This window comes from Hylobates moloch, unplaced genomic scaffold, assembly GCF_009828535.3.
Source record: "Hylobates moloch isolate HMO894 unplaced genomic scaffold, HMol_V3 SCAFFOLD_43, whole genome shotgun sequence".
Classification (NCBI taxonomy): Eukaryota; Metazoa; Chordata; class Mammalia; order Primates; family Hylobatidae; genus Hylobates; species Hylobates moloch.
The window spans coordinates 606,007-621,461 of NW_026652318.1; positions in this window are offsets into that span (position 1 = coordinate 606,007).

Below are 15,455 nucleotides of genomic sequence, written 5' to 3' on the forward strand. Positions count from 1 at the left end.
AATTTTCTCTACTAATTTGATTTATTAAACAAATAGTAAAACAACAGTAGTGGAAAGAAATGACATTAACATTTATTCCTAACATCAGTTGTTTTCATTTTTCTTTGCCGCTTTCTCTACCAGGTCCATTTGCATGCCCATTTTTGCAAGTGGTTTACAAAAAAAAAAAGCAAGACACTTTACAAGCCACAGTCAGCTGTTCTTTTTCTTTATCACAGCACACACTCCCTCTGAGAGAGGCTTTTATCCATTCAGTAAATATTTATTGAGCACCTCTTTGGTGCCAGCCTTTATTCCAGGTTCTAGGGATACAGTGATAACTAAGACAGAAAAGGCCCTGCCCTCAAAGAACTTAATTCCAAGCTAAGAAATAAACGTGTAAACCAATAAATAATTTCGAATGTTTTGTGGTGGGTGGCACTATTAGGAGGTAAGAAAGGCCCCTCTGAGGGTATTTGTGCTGATGGCAGAGTGATGAGGAGGTAAAAGTCATGCAGTGAGCCAAGGGCACATGCAAAGGCCTTTAAAAAATGGGAAAGAGCTTAGCATATTTGAGGAAGTAAAAGGAGGCTAATGGGGATGGATTTGGTGAGCAGGGAACCAAGAGGTAGGTGGGGGTCAGCTCAGTAGGACCTTGTAGGTCGTAGTGTGGAGTTTGGATTTCAATCTAAGTACAAGAAGCCTTTGGAAGATTTTAAGCAGAGGTAGCACATGTTCTGTTCTAACTCAGGTTATTCTGGCTATCTAGTGAAGAGTAAATTACGGTGAGGCAATAACAGAAGCAGAGATATCAATTACGAAGCTATTTCAGTAGTCAAGGCAAGAGAGGATGGTGGCTTAGATGAGGATAAATGGCAGAGAAGATGGAGTAAAGATGGATTCATGGCCAGGTGCAGTGGCTCACGCCTGTAATCCTGGCACTTTGGGAGGCAAAAGAGGGTGGATCACAAGGTCAGGAGATCAAGACCATCCTGGCTAACACGGTGAAACCCCGTCTCTACTAAAAATACAAAAAATTAGCTGGGCGTGGTGGCACGTGCCTGTAATCCCAGCTACTCAGGAGGCTGAGGCAGGAGAAGTGCTTGAACCCGAGTGGCAGAAGTTACAGTGAGCAGAGATCGTGCCACTGGATTAGATGCAGAGGATAAGAGAAAGAGGAGGCTCCAAATTGATTTGGATCTTAGTTTTTTGGGATTAAGAAACTGGGTGTATGATAGAGTTATTTACTTAGACTGGGAGAAAATCAATTATTTAGAGCAGAACTCAAGAGTTCCTTAGAGATGAGCTTTTGCTCTGTCACTCAGGCTGGAGTGCAGTGGCACAATCCTACCTCACTGTAGCCTCTAATCCCTGGGTTCAAATGATCCTCCCACCTAGGAATTATTTTTAATGTACATTAAGTTTGCAAAGAAAAGCCCAACTGGAAATGTGAGGTATGCAATTGGATATATGAGTCTGAAATTCAGATCAGTGTCTGTGTGTGTGTGTGTGTGTGTATGTGTGTGCGTGTGTGTGTGTGTGTGTAGGTGTGTGTGTGCGTGTGTACGTGTGTGTATTTGGGAGTCATTAGCACATAGTAACATTTAAAACCATGGGACCAGAAGAGAACAACTAAGGCAAAAGTGAAGTTGACAAGAAAATTGAAAACCAGGTCGTATGGTACCCCAAATTTCAGGTATCAGGCAGAAGTGAAGGAGCCAGCGATAAAAACTGAGAAGAGTTAAGTGGGTTAGGAAGAAAATCAAGACAGTGTGATGTTTCCCCAGCCCTGAGCATGAAATTAGTCAAAAAAAGGAGACCATTCTCTTCTGTGTTGCATACTATTAACAGGTCAAGTAAAATGAGAATGAAGAAAAAGCCACTGCATTTGATATGGCTTTTTGGGGGATTTTTGGTGATTTTGACAAGATCAATTTCAGTGGCATCCTGGCAATTGAAGCCAGAATGAAGTGGGTTGAGATTGAATGGATTCAATGCAATTCTAGTAAAAATCCAAATAGGATATTCATTTAAAATCAGCAGACTGATTCTAAAATGTTTATGTTATCTGGTGATCCACTACCTATACCCATCTTAAGGTACCATTGTGACACCATGTCAACACAGGGCCTCTCTGAGGAGCAGGTATTTCGAACAGGCTGCAGCTGGGGGGTTGAGGATACACTTTTTATTCTGGGACTTCTTGCTAAATGTCTTAGGACATTTTCACATCCTTATACACACTCCTTCAACCCAACCAGGTTTAGCCCAGAGGTGGAGTGCAGAAATGAACACAGTGACACTAGAATTTTACATTGTGGTTGGTTCCTCCTCAGCTGCTGAAGGCTTTTCTTTTGTCCTGTGAGAAAGAAACTTACCTTATATCCTATCCTGTGTATCCCTACTGTGGATACTGAGAATAAACTTTGGTTTTCATTTCTCCTCTTGATAAAACTTCGGAGTTTGAATCAATCTTTCTGTCTCAAAAAGTCAGACTTTTGCAAGCCAAAAGAGCTGCCCTCGGGATATTTTGTATCCCTAGAGACTTAAAAAACTGTTTTGAAATTCAAAAATCTAAGCAATGACCTCTTTGTTCTATGCTGTATCAAATATAATACTTTGCTTTTCTATGATAAAAAGCCTCAGAATCTATCTGTTTTTAATGGCTGTAAGGTTGAAAAAAAATCCTGAATTACTGAAAAGGAAAAATACAATGAGATTTTTAAAAATGTTATCCTGCTTTCTTCTTAACATGGAATTCCCTGCCCCTCAGAATACAAGGTCCCTTTCTATAGCTTCAATTGTACTTCTCGATAGTTTCCCAATTTATTTCGTATTCCAGCTACAGCTGCTTTCAGTACATGTAATTCCCAAGAGCACCAAGCACTTGGATGGCATCATGTCTTTGCACTTGTGGTTTCCTTCTGCCTGAAATGCCCTCCCTTAAGCCAGCCTCTTCACTTTAAAAGATTTTAAACTCTTGTGCTAGAGATTAAGCTATTTTCTGTCATCTCCAAACCCACTTTTGTCTACCTTGTTTTGTGATGCTTGGGTTGGGACTATGCAAACCACCTTTCTCTTTTTCCAGCGGAATTCCTTTTGGTTTCTGTCTGTGTGGGACACTAAAGAAAGACTACGAGGCATGAGAGGATGAAGGGACTCGTTCCTTTCTATTTGCTTGCTGTTCTTGTCCATGTTACCCCGTAATGACCCTTCATCCTGACAGCAGCAGCTGTTTCCAGTATCCAGCTTCTTGGCACTCTCATAACCAGGTTTCATCCCACCCTCCTCAGAAACCCAAGCACCACCGGCTAATGTCCCCCTCCCTGAGGTCTCAGTCTTATGTCTATGAGGGTGTCTTCAAGCTTCTAAATGCAGATAACCCAAATCTCTTCCTTTTGCTTACTCAGACCTAGGGGGACGCAGCTGCTTCCTGAAGTTACTGCCTCTGTGAAACCTCAGTGTGCCCATTGTGCCTTTTTAGTTCTCCAGACCTGGTTAACCAACTCCCTATATTAAATTTTCTTGGTTGAATTTTTTTTTTTTTTTGAGACAGAGTCTCGCTCTGTTGCCCCGGCTGGAGTACAGTGGCGCAATCTTGGCTCACTGCAACCTCCACCTCCCGGGTTCAAGCAATTCCCTGCCTCAGCCTCCCAAGTAGCTGGGATTATATGTGCGCAGCACCACGCCCAGCTAATTTTTTTTTTTTTTTTTGAGATGGAGTCTCACTCTGTCGCCCAGGCTGGACTGCAGTGGCGTGATCTCAGCTCACTGCAAGCTCTGCCTCCCGGGTTCAAGCCATTCTCCTGCCTCAGCCTCCCCAGTAGCTGAGACTACAGGAGCCTGCCACCACGCCTGGCTAATTTTTTGTATTTTTAGTAGAGATGGGGTTTCACCATATTAGTCAGGCTGGTCTTGAACTCCTGACCTTGTGATCCGCCTGCCTTGGCCTCCCAAAGTGCTGGGATTACAGGCATGAGCCACTGCACCTGGCCTCTTGGTTGAAATTTTTTATGTGTTTTTTGTTTTCCAGACTTATAATCATTCTCTATTAAGACTATCTAAGCCATTTTGTCCACTCTCTGCCAAAGCATTTGTTTTTGTGCACCTTGCAGAGGGCTCCTTTGAAGTGCTTATCATACTGTATTAGTATTTTCTTAGATGACAGTATCCTAACACTAGATTGTTAGGGCTCAGAGATAGAGATCATATTTTATTTATTTTTACATCACCTGTGTTCATCAAAGTGAGTACAAACTCAGTAAGTGATCCTTAAATTAAATGAACAAATGAATGAATGAACATATGACTATTAAATGAACAAACGAATTAATGAATATATGAATATGAATGTATTCAATTAATTAAGGAAAACATAACTATATACATAGATTAGTCATGCATTGTATCCTGTTCAAACTTAAAATGGCAACTCTTTATATACGGAATAAATTCCAAGGCCCCTTTAATTTGGCTCCTGCCTGCCTTTCCGTCTCTCTCCTATCTCTTTCATCCCAGTTATACGGAATGGATTAGAGCTCCCAGATTATACCCCCACACCTTTGTCCTCCCCATCGTTTCTTCCTGAAATGCTTATTCATGTCTAAATCCTCTAGTACATCGCAAGCTATTTGAAGTACTCCTTTATTTCCATCACCCAGAAGAGTCCTGTAATATAGTAGATACTTAATGTGTAATTATTAAGTAAGCATTTCCATATTGCTGCAGTTTCCATAATGATCCCTTTTGATCTTTGCATGTATTTTATGTAGGTTATATGCCATGACTTACTTAATCACTACTTTATTCTTGGATATTAAGATAGTTTCCAATGTTCACTACTATAATTAATTGAAGAGAGCACTTTTTGTATAAGTGCTTGTTTTCTTGTAAAGAGAGTTACAATTTTTTTTTCTTAAAAGAAGGATAGAGCATGAGGTTTATTTTTAAACAACAAAAAAAGGAATTTTTATGTTTCTCAGTTCGTGTCAGTGATAGCAGGCCTAAGTCTAGGGGATACTTCTGAGGCCATCATGTTTTTAGAAGGCCAGTGACATACTCTGACTCACAATAATTTAAAATATTTCCTTAATGACTTGCAAATCAAGATGCCAATGTCCAAGTATTCCAGATGCAGGTCTACATGCCTGAACTTTCATTGTCTCCAGCTTCTCTTTGAGTACACAGAGGTAGAATCCAAATAGGTGGCATTTGACTTTGGGAGTGGAGGGGTATAGATTTGAGGAATAGAAATTAAAATAGAACTTAAATTACTATCATCAAATCATACCAAAGCTCTTTTTACTCTCTTCATTTGGAAACCTCTGGAAAATAAAGGAATACCTTGATACATAAAACAGAAGCACTCATGAAAATTTGTCTTAAGTAGAAGTAAGTTCTTCTATTGCACTTTGTTTTCCTAATTGTGTTTCATTTGGCAATTGGAGATGTGTTTCCAACTATGACATGAAGTCCAGCCCATTATCCTTTTCTAAGGTGTTTTCTTACTATATAATTTCAAATAGGCTTAGAATTTCCAAATTGAAGAAGAGAAAGAAGCAGATTTAAAAAAAAAAAAAAAAGAGAGAGAAATTAAGAGGAGAGTGGTGTAAGCCTAAAATGAACTTCACTTTTAGCTTTGGGACATAGACCTTTCTAGACCTGTTTCCTCATCTATAAATTGAGTAGAAGATCCCCAAGGACCTCCCTAACTCTGAATTTCCATGACTTTACATGTTTTAGTCCTAAAAAATACTCAAACCTCAACTAAGCTCGAATGAGATTTTGACTTTCCTGAGTCTCAAGAACAAACAGCATAGCCTAACTCCCTTGCAGGTGTAAGTCATCTTGCATTCCCTTCTCCAGATCAAACAAAAAAATAACCCAAAGAATTTAACCGCTGTGACTTCTCAGGAAACCTTTCCCTACTTCGTTCGTTATGATTTGTATGTTCTCCTTCTTCCAAATCTATGTGGAATCTGACTTGAACTCATTTTGCACTCTTTGTTGACATAAACTTCTGAAATAAATCTCTTACACCCTGCAAAAGACAACTTTGCCCAATTTAATTTAATGGAAGTGAATGACCCCTCCTTGCAACTTCTCAAGATTGTTTTTAATTTTATATTGTTGCTGTTGTTTAACCTAGAGTTAAAGAATATCCACTTCAGTTTGAAGAAGATACTCTAGGCCATTTGACATGTCTCTGGCTCAGTTTGCAGATAATAAAAGAATTACTGTCTCCTCTGCTTCTTCAGGTTCACCCACAATTTATCAGATGAAAAAGCTTTCATACAGCCCCATGTTTCATATTCATTCAGCCAGCTAGTTCCTCCAATTTCCTCTCTAAAAGAACATGCAAGCTGTTTATAAAATACCTCTATTTAGAAGCTCTCCTTAGGAGGCAAAAGGAAACCTCAAGCTTCTATTGAGTGTTGGCATTCTGCATCTTTGCTTTCAGACAACGTTTGTAAGTAGTGATGAGAATAAATAATATATTACTGTTTGAAAGGAGAAAGAGAAGGAGCAAAATGATGCTACTACCCCCAAAAGGGATTAGAGTCCTCATCATGGACCTCTGCTGAAGAATAGTGCTGTTGAAAGGCAATCAGCCCTCTTTACTACTGACTCATTGGCTGGAAGCCAAGACTGCCAGGGTCCAGTTTAACTAACGAGAGGGATTGTTTTGAAGGGGAGATGGAGGTCACAAATCAGGGCAGCCCTTATTTGGCCACCTCAGCACTTTAGAAATTACGTTAGACCTCTGAAGTGATGAAAATCAAACAGGAATGTTCAGTAAAGGTAACTAGTAACAATTAGGAAAGCAGATTTTCCCCATACTATTCTTCTTTGGATGGATTCAAGTGGAGAATATTTCACAATGTCCAGCTGATGTGATCAATGATCCAGCAAGTCATGACACAATGTAATGCAAATTTTTAATAGAAGCCAGAATTTGTCATTTAATTAGAATGCTGCTTAAAATCATCACAGTGTTCTTTTTATCATAATTATAGCCTCAGGTTAGTTAAGGGCAGCATTTCACTTCTTTGTAATCATGTTCAAGCAATTGTGCACTCCACAGTCAACAAACTTTTATTGAACACCTACTATGTGCTAGTCTGTTTCTGATTCAGAATCCTAATTCTGGCCCTATTTTTTAAAATAAAAAACTGAAGGCCAGGCGCGGTGGCTCACGCTTGTAATCCCAGCACTTTGGGAGGCCGAGGCGGGTGGATCACGAGGTCAGGAGATGGAGACCACAGTGAAACCCCGTCTCTACTAAAAATACAAAAAAAATTAGCCGGGCGTGGTGGCGGGCGCCTGTAGTCCCAGCTACTCGGAGAGGCTGAGGCAGGAGAGTGGCGTGAACCCAGGAGGTGGAGCTTGCAGTGAGCCGAATCGCGCCACTGCACTCCAGCCTGGGCAACAAAGCGAGACTCCATCTCAAAAAAATAAAAATAATAAAAAATAAATAAAAAACTGAAAACTAAAATTTTATACTTTTAGGTTATTTTGCGATTCAGTGATCTATTATTCTATGGGCTGGCAGAGAGAAAATTGCCCAGGCAACGTCTACTGCTATTTCAGTTTTTAAAAAATTAGCTCTGGAGATACAGTCCTGAATAAAAGAGAAAAGCTCCCTGTTCATATGGAGGTGTCATTCTACAGAGGAAAGCACACAATAAACATGTAAATAAACAACTGAACAAAATAATTTTAAATAACTGTAAGTGCTATGAAGAAACTAAAACAGGATGTAGTGATAGAGACTGATAAAGTAAAGGATAACTACTTTAGGATGGTCATAGAACCACTGAGGAAGTAACATTTGTGCCTAGATTTAAATAATGAGAAGGACTCCATGGAAAGTCTGGGGGAAAAAACCTGGGGAGCAGCAAGAGAAACCCCAAGGAGAATAACCTTGGTATGTTCAAAGAATAGGGGGACAACATGACTGCGGGGCTGCAAGTTAGAAGAGACATACGAGGTGGGGGAGTAGAGCTTGGTAGGAGCTAGATAATGCAAGTCCTATAGAACATTGGTGAAATACAACTGGGAAACATTCAGTGATTTCAAGCAAAAGATCAATATTACCTATGTTTTAAATTTATCATTCTGGCTGCCTTATGGGAAACAGAAGCAAGAAGACCAGCTTAGAGTAGTTGAGGCAAGAGATTGGTGGCTTAATGTTGGCAATATCATGAGATAAAGTGGATGGATTTGAGATGTTTTGGAGGTAGAACCTGCAAACTTGCTGAAGAAATAGATATAGGGGTGAGGGAAAGGTAGGAAACCAGGAAAATGCTCAGGTTTGGTGGCGATGTTTACTGAGATAGAGAACCGAATTCAGGGTGCAAGGGAGGAATAGATTTGAGATGAAGGTAGGAATCAAGAATTCTTTGCAGCTCTGTTACAAAGATGTCTGTTGGATATCTGACTGGAGATATAAAGATATCTGTTGGATACCTGACTGGAGATATAAAGATGTCTGTTGGATATCTGACTGGAGATATGAAGACTGGAGAAATAAGAGTGGATGTGATTGGTGTGTAAAAGATATATAAAGCCACAGGAGGAGAGAAAAGCAGGCAGCAGAAGGAGAGAATGTGAGCCATTCCGACATGTAGAGGCCCAGGAGAGTGTGTCAAAGAAACAGATGTAGCATTTAATGTACTCTAAATAGAGGCCAAACCCCAGGCATAAGATACATGAGAGAAGGACTCAAACATTGCCTAAACATGCTGAAAGCTGTGGCACTCTGGCATGTTAACTTTCTGCTGTGGTGAAAATAAAGATGAAAATCATTTCATCTGAGTTAGCAAATATTATGGAAAAATAAACGAAGAACTTTATTCCATGAGGGTGTTTATAAAAGTGATCGTCTCCGTATCACTGATGACCTCGTAAGCAGTTCTTCACTGAGACTGTGATTTGTCTTAGTATGGGGGTGTCTGCATCCTGGGATGGGTTCAGAGAATTATACAGCACACCTGTGTTTACTCAAGATTTTAAGAGTCCTGTTCAGTAATACTGAGTCATTTCCCCATGGCTTGTAGAAGTTAAAGATGGGGTGGGGATCTTACATATGGGTGTAAAATCTCTGGATTAGTTTTACAGATGGGATGGTTCAGTCTAATTAGTTCTTTGTAACCAAGCCCTTAGGAGTCTTCTACAGGGACTTTTCTTATGTTAATATGATAAGTGAGGCATGTCAAATCCCAGCTCTGCCACTTTCTGGCTGTGTGTCCTGAGACAAGTTATCCAAGTCCTCCAGTTTCCAATTTCCTCATCTGTAAGATGATGACAACACTTCACTAGCTTGTTGTGAGACTTAATGAGGTACCATATACGGATTGACTAGTGTCACTAGACTAGGTACCATGTGCCTAATTCCTCAATGAGTAGGTAGGAGGTGCTTAATAAATTCTGGTCTCTTCTCTGTCTTTTAATCTCAATAGTTCGTGGGCAAACACTACAACCTATGATAACCCCAAGAAATGCTAACTGTGGCCCCATTGGCTACATTATTTTTTGAATGCAAAAATTAAAGCTAAAATGTTACACTTTTAGGTCATTTCCTGAGTCTGTGGTCCTTTTTATGAGCTGGCAGAGAGAAAATTGCCCAGGCAATTTCATTGCTATTTCAGTTTGAGAAAGATTCTCAGTCAGTGAGCAGCGTTCTTTCTAGGTCTGGTTCATTTCTTCAACATTGCTATGGTGCTAGTAACTTCAGTATTTAAATTCTGGAATACTCATTAAGAACAGAGAAAGTTCCTATTAACTGCTTGCCATATTTCCCTACTGCACATAAGTAATTTGTCACAGAAACATTGTAACTTTTTTACATAATTAATTCAACCAGTATATACTGAGACCCTGCTAGGTGTCCAACATGGTATAGACAGTAGAGTGACAAAGATACGTAAAATAGACACAGTCCCTGCCCTCACTGTTACACATGCCAAGATTCACCAACCCATTCCACTGGCAGAGAAATGACTTTCTTCCCCTGCTAAATTCCTAAGAGGTCTTTTACTCAGCTAGAAAAGCAACTTGTTTAAGATCCCTAGAATTGCTTAGAAACATGAACCAAAGGCTATTGCCATCTTTTCCCAGATGGCTTTCTCTTTAATCAAAGAATAGAACCTGTTTGATTTGTGTTTGCATGTTTTCAATTACAAAAATAATGCACACTTGTTTTAAAATGTATTAATCTCCTTTAAAATGGAAGTTTTCTCCTCTTTGCTAGAGGAGAAGCTATTAATTGCTAGAATTTAATGTCTATACTTCTAGACATTTTTCTATACAAATACTTATTTCTGATACTCACCCTCATCCCACGTGTACACATTGTACTTGTTTTGTTTTTACCATGATAATATCACATTTACATGCTACTCTATAACTTGAACTTGATTTTTAACACACCAATATATCATGAATATGTTACCATTTTGTTTATTAATCTATCTACTTAATTAGTGTGCTGTACAATAGCCATAGAATAAATAAATCATAGTTTGTTTTTTAACCATTCTTCTACTGATGGAACTTTAGATCGTTTCCAGTGTATTGCTATTATAGACAATTATTTAGTAAATACCCTGTACATATATTTTCACATTTATGTCAGCTTGTCTATAGGATGGATTCCTACAAGCTGACAAGTGGAAGTGCTGTGTCAAAGGGGTTGTGCATTTTAAACTCAGATAGTGTGAAACTGCCTTCAAGAAAAGCAATATTAGCACAATATGAGAATGCCCATTTCTTCCCTCTCTCTCTAATATTGAATATTATTATCATTCTTAATATTTGCCAATCCGAAAGGCAAAAAATAAGATTTCATTTTATTTTTTAGAAATGGGAGACTCACTCTGTCACCTAGGCTAGGGTGCAGTGGTATGATCATAGCTCACTTCAGCCTTGAACTCCTTCCACCTCAAGGGATCCTCCCACCTCCTCCTCCTGAGTAGCTAGAACTATAGGTGTATGCCACCAAGCCAGGCCAACTTTTTTCTTTTTTTGTAGAGATGGGGTCTCACTGTGTTGCCCAGGCTGATTTTTAACTCCTGGCCCCAAGCGATCCTCTGATCTCAGCCTCCCAAAGTACTGGGATTGTAGGTGTGAGCTGCCATTCCTAGCCTGGGATTTTATTTTAGTTTGTAGATTTCTGGTGTCTATTCTGACATATGTTAAACAAAAATTATGGAGGCCATTGTTTTGGACTGAGATCCCACATTAGGCTCCAACAAACCAGACCAAATCAAAATGGAGTCACTCATGCTAAATGCCACATAAACAAATTGAAATTTTATAGCAGCAGACATATCACAAAACAGACCAGTTTTTCATGAAAACAGGAGACTCCAGTCTACCTGAGTCAGCTTAAGGAAGTCTCATCTGCTTTAACTCTTACATAAAAAGTGATCTGACATTAACCAATCAGCTTTTAATATTTTTATTTTTATAGACAGAGTCTGGCTGTGTCACCTCGGCTGGAGTGTAGTGGCATGACCATAACTCACTACAGCCTCGAATTCCTGGGCTCAAGTCATCCTCCCACCTCAGCCTCCTGAGTAGCTAGGACCACAGTTACATGCCACTATGCCTGGCTCATTTATTTTTATTTTTATTTTTGTAGAGATGAGATCTCACTATGTTGCCCAGGCTGGTCTTGAACTCCTGGCCTCAAGTGATCCTCCTACCTTGGCCTCCGAAGTGCTGGGATTACAGGTATGGGCTCAGTCAGGTTTTTTATTTTCTGTTGTTCTGTTTCCTTGTCCCCACTTTACAAAACCCACTGTTCTGTCATTGCCCAGGGTGAGCTATTGTTCTATTTTTGTAGAATTGGAGGATGCCCAAATTCATGAGTTGAAAATAAGAGTCAATTAGATCTATAAGTAAATTTGTGGTAATTTTGTTTTTGATGTGTGTAAAAAGCTTGGAAGTCACCATTCCCATCCCTACGAGAAAAAGCTGGACAAACTAAAAATCAATGACTTTTTTGGATCTATGAGAGAACTGAACCTTCAGAATAAACCACACCCTGAGATCTGGAGACAGGTGCATTCAGAGAGATACTGGCAGAAGCCACTGGAGGAATAAGAGTGGCAACATTTACTTCATTGGTAAATGTGAATAATACTATAAGTTGAGTGTAGACTATTGTGACAGTGAGAACACATTATCCTCAATCATAGGGGTATTAAATACTTCTTCCCACAATTTTGAGGTCTTTCTCCCTCGGAATCCCACCAGGTTCTCAGGGTAAGGAGCTAAGAAAACCCCCCTTGTGGCCCTGGAAGGGAGATGGAAAGAGTAACAATAGTGTAACCCTCCCAGATTCTTCTCTATAACAAAAGCCTACTCTCCAAGGGTAAAGTCTTTACTATAGTAGTCTCCCCTCGCTTATCCATAGTTTTGCTTTTCATGGTTTGTTACCTGTAGTATAGTATAGTATAGTATAGTATAGTATAGTATAGTATAGTATAGTATAGTACAGTACAATATAGTACAGTATAGTATAGTATACTATAAAGATATTTTCAGAGAGAAATCACATTCACATAACTTTTATTACAGTATGTCATTATAATTTTTCTATTTTATTATTAGTTATTGTTAATCTCTTACTGTGCCTAATGCAGAAATTAAACTTTACCACAGGTGCATAGGAAAAAAAACATGGCATATGTAGAGTTCAGTACTATCTGAGGTTTCAGGCATCCACTGGGGGTCTTGGAAGGTATCAGCCACAAATAAGTGGAGACTACTGTATAGGGCAATACTGAAGCCTTATTCCACCTGGTGGAGTGGATTGTCACCCTACTCCACTTACTAGCCTTCCTGTCTAACCTAAAAGAAACAAAAGGAAAACCAAAGCAAACATAGTAGGGCACTAGGAGTAGAGTATGGTAGGAGAAGGAGGGGTTGGGTGATATGGGATCTTATATCAGGGAAGAGGGACAGAAACACTTGTGAAGGCCACAGCCCTGAGACATAGGCCCACTGAAAGACAGAGACTTAATTAGAAGATTATAGAACACCTCCCCTCCTCCATACTTTACCACCATACCAATACACTTTCAATGGATTACAGTTGAAAGAACTGCATGATCCAGACTCTTTCTGAGTGGCAATACAAAGGGAACCACAAAGGCAAGAGAGAGGACAAAAACAAGGACACTAGAGGAATCTGAAGACTCTGGAACTTAAGCTACAACGATAATTAAACACAACCCAACTCCAGGCCAGATTAACATAAATCCTCACACCAAAGGCCTGTTTACTTCAGTACCTATTAGAAATACATAATATGGATTGGGTGCAATGACTCATGCCTGTAATCCCAGCACTTTGGGAGGCCGAGGCAGGAGGATCATGAGGTCAGGAGTTCGAGACCAGCCTGACCAACATGGTGAAACCCCGAGTCTACTAAAAATACAAAAATTAGCTGGGCATGGTGGCATGCGCCTGTCATCCCAGCTACTCAGGAAGCTGAGGTAGGAGAATCGCTTGAACCCAGGAGGCGGAGGTTGCAGTGAGCCGAGATTGCGCCACTGCACTCCAGCCTGGGCAATAGAGTGAGACTCCATCTCAAAAAAAAAAGAAATATGTAATATCCGGCTCTCAACAAAAAATCACAAGGCACACTAAAAGATAAGAAAGGGACAGCCAGAAGAAGGGACAGAGAGATCATCAGAACTAGAATCAGATATGACACAGATATTGGAATTATCACACAAGGAATTTAAAATTACTGATTCATACGTTATGGGCTCAAATAGAAAAATAAACAGCATGTAACACCAAATGGATAATGTCAGCAGAGAGATAGAAACTATTAATATAAGAAACAAATGGAAATACTAGAAATGGAAAACTGTAACAAAAATGAAGAATGTCTTCAACAGGTTTACCTACTGGACATAGCTGAAGAAAAAACAGAATCAGTGCATTTGAACATAGTTTAAATAGAAACTTCCCAAATTGAAGCACAAAGAGGAAAAAGAATATCAAAAACTCAGAACAATGAAGAACTGTGGACAATATCAAAAGGGGTAACATATGCATAATTAAAATACTGGAAGGATAAGACAACAAAAAATTATGATCAAATATTTGAAATAAAGGTTTCTTGGTAAATTAGATTATCAGACATATAAACTGCCTATTTGGGATAAAGCAAAAAAGGAGGTTGGTTAGTCTGCCTATAAATTTTATGTATTCTCATCACATGTGTTTGAATATCTGATCATTAAGTCTCTAATTACCCTGGTAGGAACAGTCTAGAGGATTTTCTGCAGTGAGTTAATGGTTTTTTTTTCAATTCAAAGATGAGTTATCTTTTCAGGGAATGAGGTGTTGAGAGTGAGGGATATAGAAAACAGCAATAATATAAGAGTACAGCCAGGCATGTGGCTCACGCCTGTAATCCTAACACTTTGGGAGGCCGAGGCAGGCCTATCACTTGAGCCCAGGAGTTGAGACCAGACTGGGCAACATGGTGAAACTCCCCTCTAAATAAAAGACAAAAAATTAGCCGGGCATTGTGGTGTGTGCCTGTAGTCCCAGCTACTCTGGAGGCTGAGGTGGGAGGATTGCTTGAGCCCAGGAGGCAGAAGTTGCTGTGAGCCAAGATAGCACCACTGCATTCCAGCGTGGGTGACAGAGGAACACCCTGTCTCAAAAGGAAATTAAAAAAAAAAAAATATATATATATATATATATATATATATATATAAAGAATATAACTTTTTTATAAGATTTGTTTTATGCTGCAAATTCCTACATGAACTCATTAAATGGATATATATTTATCACAAGGAAAACAATATGAATATTAATAGAAGGATGACAGCTTAGTCTTGAGTGGTATGAGTCATGAAAAGAATGAGTAAAAAAAACATTCAAAAGAGTCTCATTCACCAAGAGCTGAACCTTTCACAAGGTTTAGCTTTCACGACTTGAGGCATTTGTGTAATTGTTATGATTTTCATGAGGCCTGCATGCAAACCTTCTGATTTTACTAGGTAAGAATTTCCAGCAGTTTCTTGTCAGGCATGGGCTGTTACATGAGTTCCCTCCCCTGAGTTATGACAGTCTAGCCAGCACCGTACTCAAAAGGGACCCTGAGCCCTTTAGCATCTTTTACCAGGTCCAGAGAGTTTCAAGAATCTTTGAAGTTGGCAGGGCATGGTGGCTCACGCCTGTAATCCCAGCACTTTGGTAGGCCAAGATGGGCAGATCATGAGGTCAGGAGTTTGAGACCAGCCTCGCCAACATAGTGAAACCTCATCTTTACTAAAAATACAAAAACTAGCCGGGTGTGGTGGCACGTGCCTGTAGTCCCAGCTACTCGGGAGGCGGGAGAATCGCTTAAACTCGGGAGGTGGACGTTGCAGTGAGCCAAGACCATGCCATTGTACTCCAACCTGGGTGACAGAGTGAGACTCCGTCTCAAAAAAAAAAAA